This window comes from Pagrus pagrus (assembly GCF_965226575.1).
Source record: "Pagrus pagrus genome assembly, chromosome: 10".
NCBI classification, from domain to species: domain Eukaryota; kingdom Metazoa; phylum Chordata; class Actinopteri; order Spariformes; family Sparidae; genus Pagrus; species Pagrus pagrus.
The window spans coordinates 8,587,451-8,611,882 of NC_140194.1; the positions used below are offsets into that span (position 1 = coordinate 8,587,451).

Genomic DNA, 24,432 nt, shown 5'->3' on the forward strand with positions numbered 1-24,432 from the left:
ACACAATGTAAGCTACATTGTTAAATTGAGTAATTAACCGAACCCGCAGCAGTGTATTATCATGCTTGGCTCCCTCTCTCCCTGGTGTGTGTGGTCTGCCCCTGCTGCTGCATAATATATTGTGCTGTGTTGGAGTTAGCAAGTAGATGAGAAAAAGCAGCTCAAGTCCAGCTCAATATTATCTGGAAAGTATAGCTCGTGGGATGTATAACACCACAGTATATTACACCACAGAACAATGATAATGCTGTGAACAAACACTCAAGCTCGTTCGTGATTTATATTTATCATTTGCAATATTTCTTCACGCCACAGCCTTCACATGAGCTTTCTGTTCTTGTCCCTTTTTTCTTTGCAAGCACTGATGGTATTGTTGAGCTTTTGGAGACACGAGTGACCTTTTGACTGCTGTCACTCACACCTGCACAGACAAGCTTATCATAATCTGGCCCCGCCCCTTCACCCTGCACTCTCCATGGAGAGGAAGGTCAGCATTTAAGGTGGGAGGAACGGAAATTAATGGTGTACTTAGAAAGCGTTCTCAAAACAAATCGAAACTCACCTCGGGACATTTGGGTCGTTTTAACACTCTGCTCGACATGGTCCGTCACCTTCCCTTCCTAAACAGATAGATAGAGGGAGAAGAAGTACCCCTCAGGCTGTGTTCTCTGCAATGTTTACTTAAGGCATCCTTATCCTGTCACACAGGTCCATAAATATTACCATTTGACTGTGTCATATTTACAAGGTAACTGCACTCAGCTGGTCCCACTGCTGTTGTTTCAGGTATTGCTGAAAAGATGAAATACAGTGAATGTTCTCTTGCACGTATTTCATTGGCCAACACGGTTTAATGCCAAATAGCTTTTGCTTTGTGAAGAAAAGTTGAGCCGGATTCAGCTTTTTTTGCTGAATGGCTGTGCATTTTACCAGAGCCGTGCACACTGCTGCCAATGCAGTAGTTTCAATTAAATGAATAAGGAGGCTGTTTTTCTTTTCTTTCTTTTTAATGAAGTGCTGTTTGGTCTAAACACCGCCTTATCTTGTAATTGTGATTGCGACTATTAACACTGCTTGCAAGTTGTAAAAGGGTTGCTGAAGCAGCATGGCTACGTGACAGATCGTTCAGACACAACTCAAAAAGGGAATAATAATGCGGAGCATGAAAAAAAGAATAAATTCTTGTTGATTAAGGACACTTAAGCTAACCAACAACTGTAACGAGCAACTTAATGTCTAAAATGTCTTGGTAAAGTTACACTATAACAAGTTACATCCCACCCAGCAGCAATAGCAGTTCTTTCCAGTCCAGTGAAATGTTTATCAGACGTCAGTCTAAATGTCTAAACTTTTCTTTCAAACAGTATTACAGTAACTACAGTATTTTCTCCCATAACCCTGGTTGAGATTATTTGCTTTACACCAACATTAGTTAGCAAGCTATTGCCTCACCTCTCGTGTTGTTCAGGTATGTTTTAGAGTGGGCGTTACAAAAGGTTTGGACCCATTTGTTGTTCCGCCAACAGCAGTCACAGGCAACCACCTCATATCTTTCTAAGTCATGTTTCAAGCCAGAGGAACGAGCTGCATAATAGTTTTGTGCAAAAATAACGATGACGTAAAAGTGTAAAGAAAGCTAAAGAAAACTAACTTCCCTCCAAGTCCCTGCTACTGTCAATCTGTAAGATAAAGCAGCTGGATGACACTTTAATGTCTCATTTCCAGGGAGCATTCTGCAGTTAGAGCAGATTAAGTGAGATAACAGAGAGGCAGTAGATAACGTGTTAATGGGTGTTGCAGACATGTCGATTCGTCATGTCTTAATTAGCCGTACCTTCATTAACTTTATCTTAATAACTCTCTGCTAAAATTAATGACTCATTTAGCTAATTAGGATATCTTTGTGTGTGTGTGTGTGTGTGTGTAATTCAGTTCCTTGGAGCAACTTTAGCAAATGCCAAATAATCACTTAATTTAATAAGGCTTTGTCCTTCATAGACAAAGGCGGACTTTTATTCAGAACAGCAGTCTAACCACAGAGGGTTTCTCACACTTGGTTTTCCTGGAATGTCTGTTTGGTGTGTGTGTGTGTGTGTGTGTGTGTGTGTGTGTGTGTGTGTGTGTGTGAGCACGCGCAGGCATGTCAACCTGTGTCGGTGAGTGTGTGCACCGCGGGGTGCGATGGGGGCGTGATAGGTAATATGGAGGAACATGCCCAGATCTCTGTTCCTCCACGCTTCCTGCACCTACAGAAAAGGGTAAATCTGATACTTTGTCACAGTTTGCAAACAGAAGCGTCCGGTGGGGCAGAAGGGTTCACCGAATGGGTCAGCTAGCATGAACTAACTGAGCGCCCATCTGTGTCAGCACCGAGAGGGGGCTTCGGGTGGGGAGGATGGTGTGTGGCTCGGGTGAAAAGAGGTGGAAAAAAGAATTGGAGAGACGATGAGGGAATTTAAAAGAGCATCAAGATTGAAACAGGGAGCAAATAATTTCAAAAAGGAGGGGATGTGGACGGATAGATTGGAGATGAAAGAGGAGATTCAAGTAAAAATACACAGCAGGAGCGCTGAGCAAACTCTGGGTTAGTGGATGCAATAAACAAATAGCTTACTGCAAAGTGCACAAGCACATGTTATCACTAAATCAAAGTTGTGTTATCTTAAAGATGAAAGGCTGCTCTAAAAGAAGACTTGTTGCTCACAGTTGGAAGCAGATCCATTAGTTGGGGAGTGAGGGAAATCTGAGCTGGTGTAAAGGGGGTTGTTGTTCCAAGATAACCTTTGAGATAGCGACTGACGGTGGGTCAGAGATTTAGACACAGTTAAGATACATTATCACATTGATGTGAGCGAAGATGAGGATTGTATTTCAACAATAACTGAAATAATCAGTTATTAAAAGGAAAAAGACTGTTCTGACTTTTTCAATATTAACATGCTGACGTGTTAAAAAAACAGATTCTTGTTTGATTTTCTGTTTAACAGTGTCATCTTCACCTAGTGTCATGAAATTTACAATCATAAGTGCAACATGTTTTATCATTTACTGTAATTTCTTACCAAATCACATGGCCAAAGTTTGGGAACAATGGGAAATATGGCCAACTGTAAAGTTTCAGGTAGGCTGTCTACAGTAGCATTCATAACACACTGAAAACTTACATAATCGTTATGTGATTCGAGGTTTATACACCATTATCTGTATCTGTATCTTTTCAACCAGCTAAATCATCTGTATTTGTATTCGTACTCGGTTTCGACAACTAACTATGTAAATGAGGAGAAAAACTCCAATGTGCGTATGTGTGTGTAGAGATACATGTATCTCCCGGATGGGATATACGGGTGGGTACAATTATTTATCTTTACTGGGGAAAATATTAATTACATTGCCTGCAGCGATCTCCCAGCATCAGAAACAATAAGTGCATCTTTATGAGAGACCCATGTGCACATTTACTGTACGCTGGAGGCACGGCAGCTTAACTTCATTGATTAGGCTATTTAAATCTCCAGACGTCGACAGGATCCGTCACAATTTGGTTAATTAACGTTCTCATTTTCACTACTTCTCCTGAGAAATTGTGATCTCCATCAGACAGCTGTCTAAAAGTTTTTATTGCAGAAGCAAATAGTTTGATTCTGTTTCCTCTGAAGAGTTTTCTCTATCCTGTCAAGTTTAAAACTTAACAGCTTTTTGTTTTGCTGCTTAAATGTGCCAATCTATTTGCTGCAGGGATTTTACTGTGCACATTTAAAATTACTGAAAGTGGAAAAAAATACTGTGCCATTGATTTTCGAACATGTTTTTCTTCAATGGCGCTTTCTCTTTCTGCTGATAGCAATGTGCCACCAATGTGCCTGACCAGACTTTGCTCATGGGTGCACAGATGGGCGCAAATACACTTGCTACTTACACGTGGGCGTGAAAATGACAAACCGCGTCGGTCAGAAACTATCAATGGCACTTGCACTGAGTTGTACACCACTTTGCGTTGGGCATAAGACATAGCCCTCACTGTACAGCGCAGCACAGAATGATGTGGCCACAGCTGAGGATTTTCATGCATATTGACGCACTGACTCTGAGAAAGCATCTCTTCTGTACCGGATACTTGTTTCACCCGAGTTGTACGCTCAGCCCTAATAGTGGCACTTATTAGATTAGTTCTCCTGCACAGCTTGGGAATCAGCTGGTTTGTGTTTTAATAATCATGATGACTGAGCAGAACGTGTTTTGCTTGTGTTGTATTATGTGTTTCTCACAGTGTGACACAACACGCACTAAGCTATTGAGCTAATTGTAAGCTACTTAATGCCGTAACTAACTTTGCACCAAAGATTTTGCACAAAGACAAAGACCAAAGTTTTTTTACTCAGATATCTGTGGTGGTGTTCTCAAAAATATGGATGTGCGTCCCCAACTTTGAGAAATTTAAGAAGGCTGTGTGAACTGATCACCACCGAAACTCTTGACTTATGAATGAGACTTTTGAGTTCAACATAGCAGGCGATGGCATCCAATGAAGAAAAGGAGCAGCCCACATAAGGACAGAAGGACAAGATTCCATCAATGATATCTCAAAATACGTTGCCTTCAAAAAAGCATTGACATTTGTTTATTTATTTATTTATTTATTTATCTTTGCATCTCTGTTAAATATTTAGTTTATAGGTTAAAGCCACATGCCACAATCCACAGTAATCAAAAACAGAAAGCCCTAATTTAATTACATTTGGGTAATTTTCCAATCTCTGGAAATTATTAAAGGCAGCAGTGCTCCTGCCAAAGAAAACCTTCACATATCCAGGGATTAAGATACAGTAAAGTATAGCTGAAGAAAACCCCAAAGCTTTCTCTGAGAAGTCTTCTGTCTACCTCTCTTAGAGACTACCCAGCAGATCACTGACAGGTGACAGGTGATTCTGCTTTGAGTGTCTTGGCGAGAGAAATATTTAACTGCCAGCAAACATTCAAAAGGAGTGACTGTTTCATAACCGCTAGCTGCTCATGCCAGTGACAGACTATGGTGGGTGGAAAACTAGTAGCACATTTCTTTTGCGCTATCTTAAGGCTCAATTAGCCCTCTGCACACTGACCCTAAAGCTGTGTGTGAAGAGGGTGTAATGAGAGGAAATAGCATAAGCGACTCCATGCTTTCTGCCACCCTCCCTGATGACAATAGGTGGTGGGGGGAAGCTCAATTTCCACTTGTATTCAACAGACGTGTTGTTGGCAGTTTTCACCGTCGCACTGATATTATTTCAAACTTCCTACAGCCATTTCACAGTGTGCTCAGAGAAATTTCAAAGCACAACACAGCCTCTGTGACTGCGCCGCTCTCGTCCAAGCTTGTCAAAGCAAAATCTGTTTTGTCTCGCTACAGTTGTGTTTTTGCATACTCCATATTCAAACATTCGGCCCCTTCTTCTCGGAATCCGGTTCGCATTTTACAGGTTCTGGTTGAGCAGTAGCAGAAGAGTTATGCTAACCCCTCTTAACCTCACCTCCATGTGGTAACGGTCAGCTACACTTAATGAGAGGTATTCTGTTGCGTTGTGCCCGGAGAAACAAAAACCATGTGCGTGGTTCTGGCTTTGCAACAGCTTACCACGTGAGGAGAGAAATCTAGACTAAATGTCAGGAGACAATGCATTTTCAGTTCAAGCTGGCCCAAATATAATGCCTCGACAGAGATTCAGCACTTTGTCCCAGCTCTAAAGTTGCAGCCTGCTTTCTGGGATGCACACTCATAATGACACTGGCTTTGTTTGTTAAATTCAACGTCATGCATGTGGCTTTGATTTGTTTAAAATGTGTCACTTTTTGTTTCATTCCTTGCCGTTAGTTTGTAGTTACATACAATGTGTGGAGTGGTCTTGTTGAGGAGAGTAGTCTCTTCTGTCTCTCTCCTGAGACAGGGCAGCTGTGCTCTATCCATTTCTCCCTAATGGTGTGTGCATCAATGTGTGTGTGTGTGTGCACGCGTTACAGTATTCGGACCAGCACGAGCCTCTGTCAGCACCGTTAACTAGTCCCCACAGTGCAGCATGGCAGTAAATACGCTTTCACGCCTTTCAGCCTCTCACTTAAGAGAGCACATCCCTGTACATAGCTTTTAATTAGAGACTTAAAAGATCAGTGTAAACACATACGGACGTGAGGAATAACATCCCACGGAGTACTGCACAATTTACACCAGTTATTTCACAAGGCATTATGTGCTACATTTAATTTCTATTGACAGCATGCATCATTAGAACGCACCCCGAGGCCTGATTTTAATTATTGTTTGCCATCAGACCATGCATTGTGTGTCCCATAGGTGCATATATTTATAGTTTGGGTGACCCTTACCATAGTTGTTGATGGTCGAGTAGAGATAAACTGCAGTGAGTGATGTGAGGGTGTTCTGTAGAAGTGGAAATTTGATCATAGATCCTCAGTCACTGAAGGTATACAGTAAGCGGGCGTGTACTTGCAAGTATGCAGATCATCAGTCGTGACCCTCTGCAGTTTATCACGTAAGATCTGATTGATTTGTGATTTCTTTGAGCTCTAAAATAAATACTGCAACTTTGAAAATACGGCTCCCGAGAGGCCGGCGAAACAAACGACATGTGAAATGTACACCAATCGTACCGAGGAGATTTCCTCAAGCTTCACGCCTAAATGAGTCACAAGATCTGTGAGTGTTTTCCTCCGCTGAAGATCCCTGTCTAACTCCAGACCAATATGCAAATCATGACACCCTACGGACTTCATAAAAAGCCTTGAGTTTATTACTGAACACTTCATAATTCCATAAACCGAGCTGCCATCATAAATCACACACAAGCACTCACAAACACACACAGTCGTTCTCCTGGTTACTATACGGATGTGATGGAAAACACCAGATTGTGTTATGAGAACACATGGCATGCCCCCTCTGTATCTGTTACCCAGCCCAACAACACAAACAAACTGCAATTGAGACTCATTTTATTGCCGTGACAAAAGATGTGACCACTGAAACTCCTTACCCTGACGGCATGATATCAGCGATGACAAGACAATAGACGTCTCTATGGGTAACTAACAACAACTGTTCTGTCTCGCGCCCAAGACAGACATATCAAATCTCTTAATACTGGAAGAATGCTGCTTTAAACAAACAAAAGGGTGTACACTTACACTTAATAATCCAGATTAGTGTTCGTACAGAGTCCCGTGTATCTGAAAGAGTGTGTGTGAGAGCCAGCGCCTTTGGGTGCGTGAGAGAGAGAGAGATATACTGTGGATGAGTGTGCATTGAGTCCAGCCTCGTAGTAGTGTTGGGGGTTGGAGTAACAGCAGATGAGTTTAAGTGGGCAGTAATATCACTCCTCGCTACATCACTCTACCATCTGCCAACCGCTGATCATTAGCATCTCTGTCTCTCTCTCTCCATCTATTTTTAAAACATAAACACAGTTGTGCTCGTGTGTGTCCGCATACACACACACACACACAGTTCCTTAGTTACTGGTTTGATGTGAAAAATCATCTCGGTGTGTGTGAAAGTGTTGATGCGCCTCGGAGAGTCACCTGGGAGAAGAGCGGTGACGTCAGCCGCTCTCAGAGGAGACCGAGGGGCTGGCAGTGGGCATGCCCGCCTGCTGCCTGCCTCTGTGGGGAACCTGGGAGTATGCAGTATTTGGCAAAGAGTGAGCGCATGATAGGGAGAGACGGGCAAGGTATCGAGAGTGAATGAAGAGTGTGGGTGGGGAATCACAGATGTGGAGTGTCTCCCTGCTGAGAGAGGATGTGCGGGGATACAAGCATGGCACTACAGAGATCCAGTCAACGGAGAAAGACTCATCTGTGACTCATTCACGGAGTCTGTGTGACTGACTGCGTGTTCCAGATGCCACAGGCACATAAAAAGGCTACAGTATGTAGAGCCTATGGTTCCCAAATGAACAAGATTTACAACTCTCCAAAGTGCTGTACACAGAAGAACAGCCTGCCTGGTAACCATTCAGACTATTCCAGCAGATCAGCAAATCTTTCCTCTCCGACAGTCCAACGCATGACTTCATATGACCCGTTTTCTGCATGTCTTCATTCAGAAAACACACACACATCATTGAGTATTAATTTGGAGACACGCGTTCTCACATCATGTTAATGCAGTTCACCGTCAGAGCCTATTATTGGATGTCCAATGAGCCTTGACCACAATCCACTTAGATCGAGCTTCAATAAAAACACACACATAGAAACGGAACTATTCTCTTGGCATCGCACGTGGTTTTCTTCGACACACACTGTCACCACCATGCGGCAATGGAGCAGCCACATATCCAGCACCTACAGAGCAAGCACTTTCAAGATGTCCCCACAAGGCCACCTCTGAGGCAGCATTCGCCCCGATTCATATACTTTTACATCTGTATTCATAAAGAAAGCAAAACACATAGACCACAGGCATGGTTTTTTACTCATGTGTTCTCTTGTATGTTCATTTTATGCGCAATCGTGTGCATCTGTAGTAACTAAGTGACTCCATGGCTGTCTGTGATCTCGTATCATCAATCAGCTCTGCGTGCAAATTCCAATAAATGCAAAAAACTACATCATACATTAAATTTTGACACATTCCTGCTGGATTTGATCACTTTCAGGCCCAAGACAGCAGTGCACTAAAGCAAACAAGTAGGACGCACAACCTGTAAACATCCGTATGAAACGCAGTGGGCTATCAACTAACTCCAATGTAAACCCATCCATGGCAATATTAGATGTTAAGAGCAAGTGAGGGGAGTTGAGATTGGGCTTGATGATTTGGTCAAATGAAAACCAGACTTTAACTCGGGAGACGGCTGTTCTTTTCATGTGCATGTCAAGCCAAACTTATGTAAGTACATAATGTACTGAACTTGAGTCAGACAAACGTCATGTACGTAACTTCACAAAGACGACGTCACTTATTGTCACGTTCGTAATGTCTTCCTAAACTTAACTAAGTCGTTTTGTTGCCTAACCAAACTGTGACCTTTGTTCAGTGTTAACCACGTATTGGAAAAAACTAAAGGGTTTGTGTCTGTTTTAAATCAGAGACATTATAAGACAGAGACAGATCACCGAAGGTATTTTGAACAGAAAACTCCAGTTGTATGACATCTACGGCCCCTTCCCCCCCCAAAAAAAGCCAATCATCTGATTTATAGTAGCTGAACCAGGATAGATGTCAGTCAATCTCACTGTTGCATTGACTGGAGCACACAGTTGAGATTCATGAGCATGGAGGAGTAAATATCACAATAATTCGCAAGATTCCCAAGCAAGGCGAGTTTATCCACAGATAAGACATTAAACTCAAAGAAGTTAGTGTATCGAAAACCAATAGAAGTATAACTTGTGGGGAAAAGGCATTTTAAAACTTATTTAACAGCAAAGTCACCAAACTTTTAAAGCAGATTTTATAAGATTCACTGGCAAGTCTATACATGCAGTTTTTATGTCGCAGGGCCATTAAAGGGAAGTTCTGGCTCTCTCCCCATTCATTGAGATAGGGGCCTGGTCTTGTTATGCCTGGGAGCATTGCAACGGTGGCTGTCGAGTGGCAAGAGTTGCCTATAAGGACTTTGATTTAATGCTGGGGGGAGTGACAAAAGGTTATTTGATGACCTGGGAATGAGAACGTGGGAAATGAAACAGTACTACCATTCATTGAAAGGCTTATTAATGTTACAATAAAAAGGTTAATCATATTATAAGACAGGATTTTACAACTGTGTAAAGTCACCACCGCATCATTTATTCTCTATTGGAATGTGTACTAATGTATATTTTATCACACAAACTCTTCAATGGACAACCATACGTTTTTTGACAGCGCACCATTTCGCCACACCTGCTGTGCCAACATGGTGGTCTCGTTGAAATTAATAAGGAAGCCATGTTTTTTGATGCGTTGTAAATGTTGATCTGAACAGTTTTACTCCTCACACTACAGTGACAGCTTACACTTTAGCTTACACTACCAAGGTCACACCGAGCACAGTCAAATGGCAGTGAGACGCTTGACAGCATGTCAATACCGTCAACTCAGGACGGGGTTTAGCCAATCAATAGTAAAGACACCGGGCCACAAGGTTTCACCGGGCAAATGCGAAGAGTCAGATCTGTTTTCATCACTCAACAGCTAGTAATGGAACTATGGTAACCTGAGAACAAGAGATGCTTTCTTAACCATAAATTCTTTACATGTCCGAAGTACAGAGTACACAAATACTATACAGTCAGCACTACTGAACTGGCAATCAGCACAATGGTAAAGTCCCAACAAATACTTACAACCACGTACACACACACAATGCACTTGTGTGTGGCTGCTATAAACGTTGTCCAGGAAAGTGGCTATTTGGTTCTAAATTAGGCAATTACAGAGACCACAGCGACCGACGCAGACTTGGCTTACTGTGAGTGAGTAACTGTTTAAATTTTTATTTTTGACAATATTATTATTATTTCACCACAGAAATGTTTTTCACTAAATGATCAATAGCTCCATTATGTCCCCGCATTAAGTATTTCAAGTGATTGATCAAACGGTGAACATCTGCAGTAGTAATTCAGTCTTGTTGTTTCAGTTCAGTTTTCAATGATCTGCGTGTGTGTGTGTATGTGTGTTTGTATGTGTGTAGGGGAGGGCTGAAGCTGAAGTGGGTGTCTGTCCTGGTCCCTGTCCCGGGCTGCGCTTACCAGGGTCGTAAAGTTATCCAATGTCACCACAGGACTATTGGATGGCTGTCAGCACGCTAAATTAAAAACCACAAGCACGCAGCGTTTAATTTCTGTGTTTTTACCCCTAACGGAGTGGGACTGCCTGTCGCCGCGGTGCTGGGAAGTGTGTGTGCGTATGCACATGGATGCACATATGTGTGTGTGTGTGTGTGTGTGTGTGTGTGTGTGTGTGTTACCTTTACAAAGCCTCTCTGTGCTAGGAGCTGTACTGTCTCTCCTGTCTGTCTTCCTATGGGGAGAGAGCCAGACAGACTGGCCCAGTCTAATAGCATTACATATAACAACATGGATGAATAATTTGTCCGTTATGAAATTGATTATAATGAAATAAAGTGCGTGATGAATGGCTGAACCGAGGCATGACCCGCTCCATCAGCAAAATCTCGTTTAATTCAAATTAAATGACAAGATGGTTTAGCATGACCAAAAAGTTGCGAGTCTAATGGAATTCAAGGAACAGAGTCGCCAAGAGCCAACAAGAAGTCTTAAGAGATAATTATGTGTCTGTACAGATTAGCATACTGTTGGTGGACCTCGGTAAACAACAGTTATTCAAGGCTCCAGTGTGATTAGTGGCTTAACAACAGAAGAGCAGCAGAGCAAGTTATACTGTTTACTGGCTTGAAATTAAACTTAATCGCCCAAATTGGACACTGTTGAGCAATCAAAGTTATAAAGTACAGTTTTTCATTAAAAGTCAGTGAACCCCGGCTGAAGACATAAAACTTGTGTAAATTCAGCAGATTGACTGAACGAGCGGAGCACTCCGTTTAATGAAAGAAGTGAGGACGTAAATGTGAACGTTCGTGGGTCCACAGCTAACCTTTCACCAGTAATCACGCATATTCCCGTTCTGCCATTTCAAATACGTGACACTTCTTTGACCTCCCCTGTAAAGAGCACCGCGCCACGGAGACGCTGCAGATGCCCTTTAACAACCTGCACCGCGGTAATGCAGAAGTGAAGAGAGAAACGAATGTGACCGGACAGTAATTCCAAAAAAGAGCGAGACGAATTCTGATTACACAACTCCTGACCTTGTCCCAGATTTAAAGAAAGCGGAAGGGGTGTGTGTAATTTAAGGTTGAAAATCAGCTCCAACAATAGATTTTATTCATTATTATGACTCTGTGCTGTTCGGTGCATTAGTCTGAAATGATAGGTTATTTTTAATGTCTGCCTTAAATCAACATTATGTAACTTTTTCCTTAAAATAACAGCTTTAAAACCAATCTGATGGTACAATGACTTGTAGAAGGTTGAGAGGCAGTACCTCGCACACAGCACCCAACTATCAGGGATCGGTTTTGGTGTTTTCTGGTTTTCCCTCTGAAGTCCTCAAACTGCTCTGCCTCAACTCTGTGATATACAGAGTGCACCGTAGCTACAAGTTAGCTCCGTTAGCCGACTCTGCTCGGAGCGCCACTGGGGCCGGAATAGGACATCATGACGGAGAAAAAAAGACCAAAGAGGACAATATAGGAGGAAGCTAAGAAGAGGAAAGGAGACAGTGGCCGAGCAAGAGGCAAGAGTTAATCTCAGACTGGCATGTAGTCGTTGGCGCCAGCTTCACTAAATCAAAGGCCGCATGACAGATGGTGAGCTGGACTTGTTGCTGTTGAGTAGTCAGTAACATTAGCTGGCTAATTAAGTGTCTTGTGTTGTTGCACTGGTTTAATATTTGGCTGTGTTAGCAAAGTTGTCAACTCTCTGGTTGTTGAACAAAAGGCAGGTCTGCACATTTTGACTAGGATTAGCAGGTTGCACCATATCAGACAAAATACCAATCTCTTCAGAGTGTTACTTTAAACCATAGTCAGGCACTCATAAGTGCACCGAAACAGGTTTTGGTTTCTGTAATTATTCCTGTTCATACAGGCCATGAGGAAATCCTTCCCTAATGTGTGTTTCCATGAAAACAAAGTAACACAAGCAAGACGTTTTTTCTGTTTGTCTTTGAGAGCTTATTGTCCTACAACATTTGATTAAATCTTTTATTTCATTGGTAATTTGCATAATGGTAATATTACACTTGAGGGTGAGCTTGAACGTCATGGCACGACAGTCATGCGTCTGTAAACATCACTGCGGTGACACCCTCTCGTGTATCGCTTAATCAAAACTTCTAAATCAAATCAATTTTATTTATAAAGCCCAAAATCATAATCACATTGCCTCAGTGAAAGATTTCCTCTGTCCTTCGCTATTTAACTTTTCATAAAGCATCATTGGGTTTGTAACATGATTGTATTTTACATATAGGTGTTTTTTAAAAGCATGTTATGTGTTGGGGGTTTTCCTTTAAGTTGACCTGCAGTCACAATGTGGGTGGCAGTTAAATCAACCTTGTAGTGATTTGAGCTTTTCTCCCAACAGCCAGAGCCAGTAGGAGCTCTTGTATGCACATTGTAGACTATGACAGGCAGATCATTATCTGACACTGTAAATCCCTGACGAATTGCTGTATAAAGTATGTCCTCCAAGAATGTCTACACAGACATTATCGGAGCCTGGTCAGGCTTCAGCGTATCAGATAGATGGTGAGACGGGCAAATGGGGTAGGCTATATAAGCCCAGGTCATCCTGTTGAAACAGAGCACCAACCAGGCTGGGCTTAAAACAATACTCTACTGCAGTCTGAGATCATCATCTCTGTTATTTGTGACTGTTGCCATACATATCTGCATTTACATCGTCCACGTACGGTGCTTAACAGTAATTCTCAACCTCCCTCATCTACTTTTATGATATTTTAATCTAATGATTTTCAACCTTTTCTAAAATGTTGTTGGAGATGAACCCCCATAAGAACCCTGCCTGGACTTGTTGCAGCTGTTAGTTTTACAGAAGCATGAGAGCGCAAGTCGTTATCATGGAAAGAAGAATGTTTACTCTGGATGGATTTATGTGTCTGTAATTGTTAAATGTCAACAGTCTGGAAATAAAAACATTTTTCTGTGACATTAAGTTGAAATGAAAACTGTCTCCTGGAGACTCTTGTTGACTGAAAGCGTCTTCAGATAACTGTATTGTTTTATTTGCCTAGCACTGAACTTTTCCCCGAAAGTGATCCAGTGACGATCGTTGGTTAATAATTTTCTGGAAAACCTGAATCAGTGAGAAATGATGATTGCACACTGTAGATTATGACATGCAGATTATTATCTGATGTGGTAAATCCTTGACGAATTCCTGTCTATCCTCCCACAAAGTCTCTGCAGACATATCAGAGGTCTGGTCAAGCTTCAGCATATCAAATAGCCGGCGTGGAGAGAGGGTACGTCCTGTAGTTGACTACAGTGAGTGGAACCATCTGTAGGGCATTAGAGCTTTAGTATGCAGCCCTTGTCTTCAGCTGTATGAAAATACACACCGGTCTCTCTAATCTGACCTGCCCAGCCTTACTATTTATTATTTCTACCTGAGACGGAAATGTTTGGTAACTAGACCTGCGCAGGACCGACGACTGCGTGGACTATAGGTGACTGTAGAAGATGAGAAGCTTTAGATAGGTGTGTCCAGGAGCACTGCTAGCAATTACGGGCTCCTCGAAAACATTTTGGGCCCGGTGCAGACTCAATACAGAGGATTTAAAATACCCTGGATTTAAAAACAAGGGGCATGTTGCTTCAGCTACCGGCGAGACATGAAATATGATCCAGGAAATCCAGTTTGAGAAACAGATCCGTGTGTCTGAAGGCTTTTTCCATGCCAATGTATTTGATTTCAAGGTTCAACTTTTCTGCCAAACCATCCTGCGTTTTTTCGCTGGATGCCACTACATTACGAAGGAAAGATTCAGTCTGAACTCCCTGAATCCTTAAGTATTTGTCCCCTATTTGGTGTTTGCGATCGTGTCATTTGTGATCCAGAGTGAGTAAATGTGATTGATCAGGTGAGTGTCAGTGTCTGGTTCATAATAGACAAAGCATCTGGACCACAGAGAGAGTGTGGCAGAGAGCGTGTCCTTAATTTGTCATGGTGCTACTGAGGCCACACTAAACCAGTCAAATGTGACAACAAAGAAATTAGATAATCCTCTTTGTTTCAGCCTTCCAGCTACAATCACATTGTCTAGTCTTTTTAGCTTTTCAGAAACGCTCTCTGAAAACACGTCTCGCACCATTCCCACCCTTGAGTTTCTCTCAACCTTCTTCACCTTTTTTGTTTCAAGGGTTACGGGGCAGCAGCTGTTGGTGACACTGCAGACTGGTGTCTGCGTGTCTGTGTTTGTCAGTCCATCTGAGGGAAATGGAAAGTGTGTGAATGGAAAGTGTCTCCTGGCACTGTTGTTGTTATTCAGTCACCAATGAGCCACGTGATGAACGGCAAGAACAAAAAAAAAAGGAGGAACGGGAGAACATCTCCCTCCCTCCGGCTCTCTCGTTTTTTAATTCTACTCCACCAGTCCCTTTTCTCTGGGTGTTTCGTCACAGGTGGTTATAAGCTGGTGTGTGCGACAAGGTGTTGATTTACGCTCACAGCAGGAGCTCCATGTGGTGGCCAGGACCCACCAAGAAAGAGCAATAAAAACAACACCTCATGAGTTAACTCTGCAGAGAATACATGTGGAGGAGAAGGAGGGGAGGGGCACAAACCCAATAAAGACTGAGAGTTAAATAGCCAGGACTTGGGCGAATCTTTGGGCACATAAACACACATGCTTTCCTATCTGACCCTTTCATACATGGTGCAATATCAATGACAGTGTGCAGACTGTTGCAGTAAAGCTGTCGTTTTGTAATATGAGCGTTAACCAACACATGTTACATTACATCTCAAGTACTCTAATGACAACGCAAGAACTGACAATGCCGTAATGGCATTAACTACCTTATATTAGTATATATAGTATATATATATAGTATATTTCATATGCTTTAATGTACTTTTAAAGTGTTTAGAATTACTATACTTGGAGTTGTGTTAAATCGAAATGAATACACTAAATGCATATTTTCCTTGTTCTCTTGGATACTTTCACCCACCCAAAATAGTGTTAACAAAATGTTGTTAAAATATACTTAATTTGCAAATGTACAAAAGTATAGTGTCATTAATTTTTTAGTTTCTTGCCAATATAATTTATTTTAAAAAAAAGTTTAAAAAGTTAAAAGTTAAATTTGAAAAAAACATGACATGAATACATTTTTTACTTATGTAAAAAATTATTATCTCTTTGTATAGAAATATACAATTAATGATATGTTAACAATATAGTGCACATTTAACACCTGCAATAAATTACAAATTAGGTTACATTTTCATCAGTATGCTTAACAAAAAATTAGTATAGACTAATTTAGATTTATTTTTCACTTTAGGGTACAGTAATGCTATCACATCTTGAGCTGTAACTGTAAATCATTTCTGCTGTTGCTAACATATAAACCCATTAACACTAAAATGTTTATTGATGGTTGAAGCAACACATGTGAAAGTGCTTGCACACACACACACACACACACACACATACATATACACGCAGACTCCTCGCAGGTCATCTGTTTGGCCTCAGCACCTGGTCAGTGAGAGGAAATGAGCACTCAGCCATTTCAGGACAATAGCCACAGTGTCCATCCAGCTCCGACCTCTCGCACAGTCACAGCCCGCACGCCGAAAACACTCACAGCGCCATGGGAGGCCTCGACCAATCCCACACCGCACTGGCCTCTGTGACACTGTCCATGCATCCTGTTGCTGTCAGCACCCCCCCCCCACCCCCTACCCTCGTCTCTCTCATCCCTCCTCTCCCTCTCACCCTCTCTCTATTTGTTGCCTCTCTCACTGTCTTGAAATCCTAAATCATTTAATTCACCATTATAAACAAGTCAGCACAATATAAAACCATCTTGAGAAAACAAAGTGTACTCTTGTCTGTGTGTTCTCAGATACAGTCTGGGTGTTAATTTGCACGCTACTGCTAAGACATTAAATCAAAAGTGCAACGGAAACCTTGTATTTAAACATATATAAATACTAATTCGGGCAACAGTCACGACAGGGAGTGAACCGATATGTTCAGCTAATAGCTATCCCACGAGACAGCTTTGTGCTTTGTATTTTCTCTTAAACCACACACCGTGCCGCTCTGCCAAACCACTAACTAAAAACAAGGGATGTCGGAGATGTGAGAATGGGAAGAGGAAAAAGAAGCAGAACCGAGGAGGTGGGTGTGAAAACAGGTCAGGCTGTAGAATGTGTTTGCGTATGGCCCATTCACCTCCAGAGCAGGGCGGGGGTGCACAGGCTCTATATATAACTGCAGGGAGGGTGCTTTGGTGTGGCTGCTCATCTCTCTGCCCTATAACTGACTCCAACTCTATTGACTACAGAGGTACTAAATTGCCACCACAGCTTCCTGTCGGCTTGCCATAAAGCCCAAGATAAATGGAGACGGAAAGATTTGCTCTCTTTGTGGATTCATTCAAGAATTCCTTCACCCCAAATATCCTTTTTTTGTTTATGGTCACATAAAACAATTATTTTTAAGCTATTATTAAGTGACGCATAAGTATGACCTTGCCTATAGTCTGCTGTGCTTGCTCTGATTCATTTACATCACAGTATCTGATTAAGTTAGCATGCTCACTAGCCCTTGCTTTCTCATAATACCACTTTGATGCCTCAAGTGGCAATAGTCCAATAGTATAGCTCTGGCCTCCAGAGGTGAATGCCTCATGCCTCTCCTGTCCCAATCTTTATGCTGCATGTCCTCAGACTCAGAAGCCACTGTAAATCGCCTCTGTAATGTATTCCTTGTTGTCAAACTGAACTCTCTTGGTCCCTAAGGCTGTATTCGGTCCTGGTCCAGCTGTGTTCACTGAGAGGCTGCTAAGCCTGGTTCTGTTGCCTGCTTGCCTTGCGCCCCGCTGGGTCCCCCTTCCTGTCCCAGGCTAGGAAACCTCCCAGTGGTATAAAGCTACTGTGCTCGCACTCCCCCAGTGCTCCGAGATCCCAGGCAAAAACCGCTAGAACCTAACTGAGCTAACCAGCTAACTGCAGCAACAGTTAGCAGTCATCCTGGTAATATGTGGCTCCTTTGGAGTATGAATTCAACAGGTGGCCAAGTCTTACATATTGCACCTTTAAGTGAAATACTCAAGATACTATTTTTTTATAGTTGCACCAGTACTGGAATGGAATTTTTTTTATTTTTAAAATTACCTTTTTGATCTTTTTGCAAAACCATTGGAATATTAGAGCATTGTTTGTCTGCGCGCAATGAGTTTATCATGATGGACTCATAAAATAGACCACACAGATGAAAAGGTAATGAAAATCCCCCGATCAGCAGTCAGAGCGGGCGGTTAGAAGTAGATTTTGAACCTTGAACGGCAAACCACAACCTCAGCTTGCTGAATGGGAGAGAATGGCAGAGACGCTGAGGCAGTACTTCAATCTGGTGCCTCGTCTGTGATTAATGGGTGCGAATGTGACCCTGAACTTGATGGTGGACCTTTGCACACTGGAGGCCACATACAGAAACCAGTAAAACATACACACACACCGCACACATACAGAAACCGTGTGAAATAAATAGCTCATGCTGTCAGGGTGGTGACTGGGTACAGCCAGATTTGCATTTGTACTTCCAAACTCAGTTTAGGTTTGATGTTTGAGGCTAGTTGTGTATAATTTCGTTAGCAGAAATGCACTTCACTACTTCAGGATGTCGTGTGGGTAAATGTCAAGTTTTTAGCTCCAGTAGTCTGACGTCTCCTGGTGTACAGCCCATCCATCAGCAGGAGTCAGGCTGGCTGCAGGGCTCTAGGTCACCTTACACCATGTCTCACACCACAATTCCTGTCCCCCTCTACCTTTTTACCCTTGTCAACTTCTTACTTCCACATCTCATATCAATGCATCATTCCTCCTTTCATCCTGCAAACTCTCCCTATCCCAACTTAGGTTTTCTCTCCCTCTCTCTCTGGGCTTCTGTACTTCTTTTCTCCCCCAGGCACCATCACTCTTTCCTTCCCTCCCTCCCACAGGCTGGGTAGTAAAACAGGAGCGGGCTCATGGGAGGCCATTAACCACCAGAAACGCGGCATTAGAGCTCTGCTGCAGAGCAAAACGACTGCAGACTCTTTTACACAACCACTGAACCAAGTATGGTAGACCAGCACTGTGCAACACATGGCCCTGCAGCACTGTGTACAACATGGTGAACAGTGATCAGCAATAGACCGAGTACATATTTTTGTAACAAAAGCAAAGAGTTATTCATTTATGTGTGTTAGGCTTTTTTTTTTTTTGTTAAAGCAGCTACAAGAAACTTTCCTTTTTTGTTGATTCTTGCACCCCGTGTAGACCAAAGCCATCTTATATTCCCACATGTTTGCTTTTGCATGCATTTGTTTTGGAAGTGAGAGAGTTTTATTGTTATTATTTATAATTTATTACTTATTTATTTTTATATGCAATTTTCTTAGCTGTGGTATGAGATAATGTTTCAATTTGTGGTTATGTTAGATAAATAACTGTTATGGGAAGATGGTGAACTGTTCATATCCCTAGGTTATGTTATCCTACATAGACTGAGGCAGCAGAAGCTTGATCCGTAGGGACTTGGCTTGGGGATCAGAGGGTGGCTGGTTCAAGACACACACGGATCAGTCAGTACGGTGTGTGGACTGGTAGCTGGAGAAATGCCAGTTCACCTCTGTGGCACGGCCAAATTTTGTGGTGTCTGACCACAGGGAAGCCACATCGCTCCATTATTTATTGCATGTATATAGGTCCTGTTTGTGCACGTGTGTATTCTTCAGGCCTGTGTGTGTGTAAAAAATAACAGCAGAGTGAAAATCCTCAGCACTACACCATACAATCTTTGCTAGTCTTGAATGCTTATAGGTCATATACATACAGTAATGGCATCAGTTTCAAATTGAGACTGTTTAATAACCAGTATTTGCAGTTTTGTACTAGTTTACAGGATACTGTGTGTTTAACTGAATTTAAATTAATGTTTTTTTATAGATTGCGTAGCCTTATGCCTTTTGATCGCAAGAATACAAATGAAAAGTATCATCACACGAAAAAAAAAAAAAGGAATCAGATGACACTGTAGTGTAGACCAATGTAGCCAGTGAGCCTTTAAATATGCTGCTGTGGGGTGTAATTCTGTTCCTGGAGTGTGGTGCTGGATGAAGGAGATGGTCACTGGCAGACAGACAATCACAGCACCCTAATGTTGTCATCCAGGGCATCGTACAATACAAGGAATACCTTTGGATTACTGCAAATTTACGCCAGTTGCTCATATTTATTGGCAAATAATGTTGTATTTACCAAATTCTCCATGGTCAGAGAAGGTCATTTGATTCATAGCTAGGCAATTTAAGTGTAAAATCTCTTTTACATTTGGTAAATCTAATTTGGCAATAAGGCCACACATAATTAATGGGAAATTACACAATTATGTGTACCCTTTAATAATGAATTAAGCTATAAAATGTCATAATATCCGCGATCAAAGCTCGCACAGTCTGTTCCTTTTATGTCCCACCAATGTCTTCAGTGTGATTTACTTATCTATGTGCCTAATTATTTAAAGCAACATTTGTAATCCTGCTGCAGTATTTGTGGGTGTTCATGTGTGTAATGTGTGTGAAGTTGACTGAATAAGTGAGGAGTGTCTTGGCCCTCGCCCCGGTCAGAACAGCTGTATTGAGGTCTAATCCAGACCTTCCTCTTCATGTCCCTTCCTCTGCCACACACAGAGACACATTGACAGGATTTTCTACCCTCTGCGAGGCTTTAGCAGGGTGCCGATCATGCGTGTGGTCCGTAAGGCTATGCCCTTGTTATGAAGTGCTACGTGCTCGGACCGCTTACCTCAGGATTTACATGAGAGGGAAGTTTCAACTGTACTCCTGATCCAGGCATGTGAACCCCACACACACACACACACACACACACACACACAAGCCTGCCACCAAAAGCCAGGTGGTACCGTCTCTCTAGCAAACACAGGCAGGCTTGTTCTTATGTAGTGCGTGTTGGGAGTAATACATTTGTAATAGGAAGCAGATTTAAGCCTCACACGTCTAAAAGCAGTATTGAGTTACAGCTATCACATTATCATGGAGAGGCTAGAGTAACCAGGGGTGAATAAAGGGGCAATAGCATCAGTTTTTGTGTTGATGTGACACATGCAGAGTCACTCAGGGGCAGCTGTCTGTGCAAAGCTGTAGACCAACTTCAGGTTTCCTCTGCAACAGCACCGAGCAGTTTGCAGGGAGAGCAAAGCTGCACAAATGAAAAGTTGCATACAGACATTCTCACCTACATTTCACTCCCCCAACCTTAACCTTAAACTTTACCATTAGCACTACCACCACAACCTCACCATATGACCCTGTAAGGATTCAAGGAGGGGTAACAATTCACAAACAGATTACAGAAACAGATGCCAAAAGGTGATAAATGTAAGAAATGCCCATCTGTTGAATTAATACTTGTGCAGCGTTACTTCCTCATCCTCAAATGTTGGATTGAGGGCACCACAGTTTTAATTTGAGTTATTTCTTCAACGTTTTAAACTTAATTTTTACGTACAGACCCTTTAAGTTACAACTGCAGAGGAACTGATGTTTCGCTTTCCAATGCGAGGTATGGGCTCTGCATTCCCACCTTAACTGGAAACACATGCTCCTGAAACCTCATACTGAAATATTTTTATTACCTACATAAAATATAGTGTTCGAGCTAATTTATCCAAATGCCACTGAAAATACGAATAAAATATGTGTCAGCATTCTGCTAGAAAAAAAATCAGACTCGCAAGACATATAACTGCAGTCCATAAATACTGCTTGCTCTCTGGATTGTGTCATGTCAGGCCGTCATGAGTAACATGTCAACTGCAGGCATCCTGCTGGAGCAACCGAATCTGCATAGCGCTCAATTAATTGAGCTTTCAGTCGCGGTGGAACATGATCACGTACTTCGAGGGCTGTTCTTTAAATTGGGTTTAGACTTAGAGGGCTTAATAAAGATCAAATAGAGATGTCTCAAGACACCTGTGTGCATGTGTGTGCGTCTTTGTGTGTGCGTCATGTAACGGAGACCCCTCGACTGATCCCCAGAGACAGGCTTGACACAGAAGCTAAGAATAGCCCTGGCTGTATTACCACCAGCGAAGGGCGGGTGTGGAGGGCAAGAGGCAAGACAGGGGGCAAGTGACACTGTGGCCCATGGGACACAGGAGCCTCCGTCCTTCATTGGACATCTCTTTTACCTGGCATAGATACACACACATGACCGAACCAATGACCCCTCCAACTCTCAAAGAGAAACACACACACACGCAAATACAAGCTGCTGCACCTTACATGTCAGGCATGCGCGAGTTATGGCGTTTGTAGCCCGACCTCTTATTTTTAGACTGAGTAAACAGTGGTCTGTGCTTGAGATGTCCATCATCGCTGGGTGTGATGCCATGACTTGTAGGAGGTGGGTGGGGGAAGATGAAGACGAGGGGGCGGGAAGAGGGGGAGGAGATGGATAATCATCAGGAAGTAGGACTGCCGGAGCTTCTTGACTTTAGATTCATGAAGACCTCGGGCTATTATCACTGATTTAAGGACAGAGATGCAATCTGTGTTGCTGTCTGCTTAGAGGAGTTTTTATTTCTCTGAGGTCTAACAGAGCCCTATTTACCGAGTGTTGGGATCTGGGTTTGTGGACAGATGGATGGATAGAGGGAGGCAGAGGAGCTACAAAAACAACATATCACTGGATGGTGAACAGTGTGACCTGTGTCACACACACACACACACACACACACACATACACACACACACACACACACACACACACACAGTCTTCTCACATGTCTGGTGAGAGGTTGTGACCCCGCACTAACAGCTCTGTTTCCTTTGCCATCGAATACGAGAGCTTCATCCGTGATCCCTGAATGGTTCAGAAAAGGAAACACTGCACTGAGTGACCTGTCAAAACAGGCGTATGACAGCCGGCCAAGGACCAAACGCATGCGTGTGTGTGTTTGCATGTGCGCCTGTGTTGACACTAAGAAAACGGAGACATGAATAGCTACATTCAAGCCAGGAAAACAGCTATTCTAGAGTTGGTGCTACAGCAGTACTGGTTATGATGTCTGATAATCACCCGTCATTTGAGATAATTGGGTAATTGGGGTAATGGGTTTCACTGTGGTCCTCTGAGCTCATCATTACAAACAGGTATGGGCCGCTATATTTACGCTAGCTGCCCAGTGGCATAATAGGATGAGCCGGAGGTAATTGGCTGCTGTCTGTATTTTTATTTTGGGTTTGAATGCAAGACAAAGAGAAAAGAGAAGAGAGAGAGCGCACGCTGAGGCAGACAAAGACAAAACCAGGATTTGAGGGAACAAGAGAATGAGCTGAACACAGCGAGCAGAATGAGAGATGTAAAAAAAAAAAAAAAAATTAAGTGAGAGCAACCGAGAGGCTCTGCCAGGTGGTTAATGGTGGTTTCGGTGTAGTTCAGCGTACAACAGGGGGAAGGATGGATCGCATTAAAATAGCAGCCTAACATTAAGGTCCCACTACCATTATACATTTAATGACATGCAGGGCGGTGTCCAACTACATTTAACGCGCTCATCTGCATAATAGTGATGCCCTTACAACACTCACAGGGGAGTAATACCTCTCTCTGTGATCAATCTGCCTCTCTTTATCTCTCTCTTGCACCATTTCACTCACACACACACTTATACAGACACACATAATAATGAATGACCATTAGCATTCTCTTTGCATAAACAAAGCCAGTGAAAAAAAAGGTTACTGAGATCATTTGTGTAAAATATGATCACGGAAATTATCCCTTCGCCATTAAATAGCTTGTCTTTTATATTACGCATTAATTTGATTTTCCTACTATGTTATCCGATATAAAAACGGGTAATTCATAAGTGTCGACAGCGGTGTGATTACAGTACAAACAGTAGTAAATGCTCGTCTATTAATGAGGCAAAAAGTACAGTTGAATGAACTTTTAAACCGTCTAGGACTCCCAAGATAGATATCAGACACCGCCGACAGTAACGGCTGAGCCTTGAATCCAGCGCGCAGACCTGAACAGCTGGAAGGACCGAGACTCATGAATCTCGTGAAATGACACTTTCCACTGAGAATGTTACACCATTCATCAAGTTGATTGTGACTTTTATTTCGTCTCTCTCACTTTCTCTGTATCTAGCAAACACGCACACACACACACACACACGCATATATATATCTACTGAGTGGGAATCTGAACCACCATAAAATTCATAGCAGGTTGGATGTGACCTCCATGTCTGGTGTGAAATATATGCTCTGCTTATTCTTTCACATATTTCAACTCTCAGCATGGCTGAAGGTGCCATAAAACGGCAGTGAGCGCAGTCATCTGTCAAATGCAGAAGGCTACCGAACATCCTCTGTCCTGATGATCGCGGTGCCCTTCATGCTTGCCAAAACTGGTGCCTTCGTACCTCTCTCTGTGCAAGCACGTCTGGCTGCATTTAAATAGTTGTAACTTGTTACTACTTTTCTTAAATTTAAATAATTTTGGACCAGCATTGGCAGAATATGGGGCAGAATGTCTTTTTTGATTTGACTGAGACACTGATATGTGTGTGTGTGTGTGTGTGTGTGT

General features: G+C 42.5%; 1 protein-coding gene across 4 annotated transcripts in view; it reads right to left on the reverse strand.

Moving 5' to 3' along the window:
* Positions 1 to 24,432, reverse strand: part of sema3ab (sema domain, immunoglobulin domain (Ig), short basic domain, secreted, (semaphorin) 3Ab) — a 67,999-nt gene that overhangs the window by 37,399 nt on the left and 6,168 nt on the right. Inside the window, exon 3 of one of the 4 annotated variants that reach the window (XM_084363415.1) lies at positions 563 to 620. The exons of 2 other annotated variants lie outside the window; for them this stretch is intronic. The gene's annotated coding sequence lies outside the window, so the exon portion shown is untranslated. Of the gene's footprint in view, positions 1 to 562; positions 621 to 7,179; positions 7,236 to 24,432 lie in introns of those variants that run through there. One more of the 4 variants, XM_084363417.1, reaches the window with a different exon arrangement.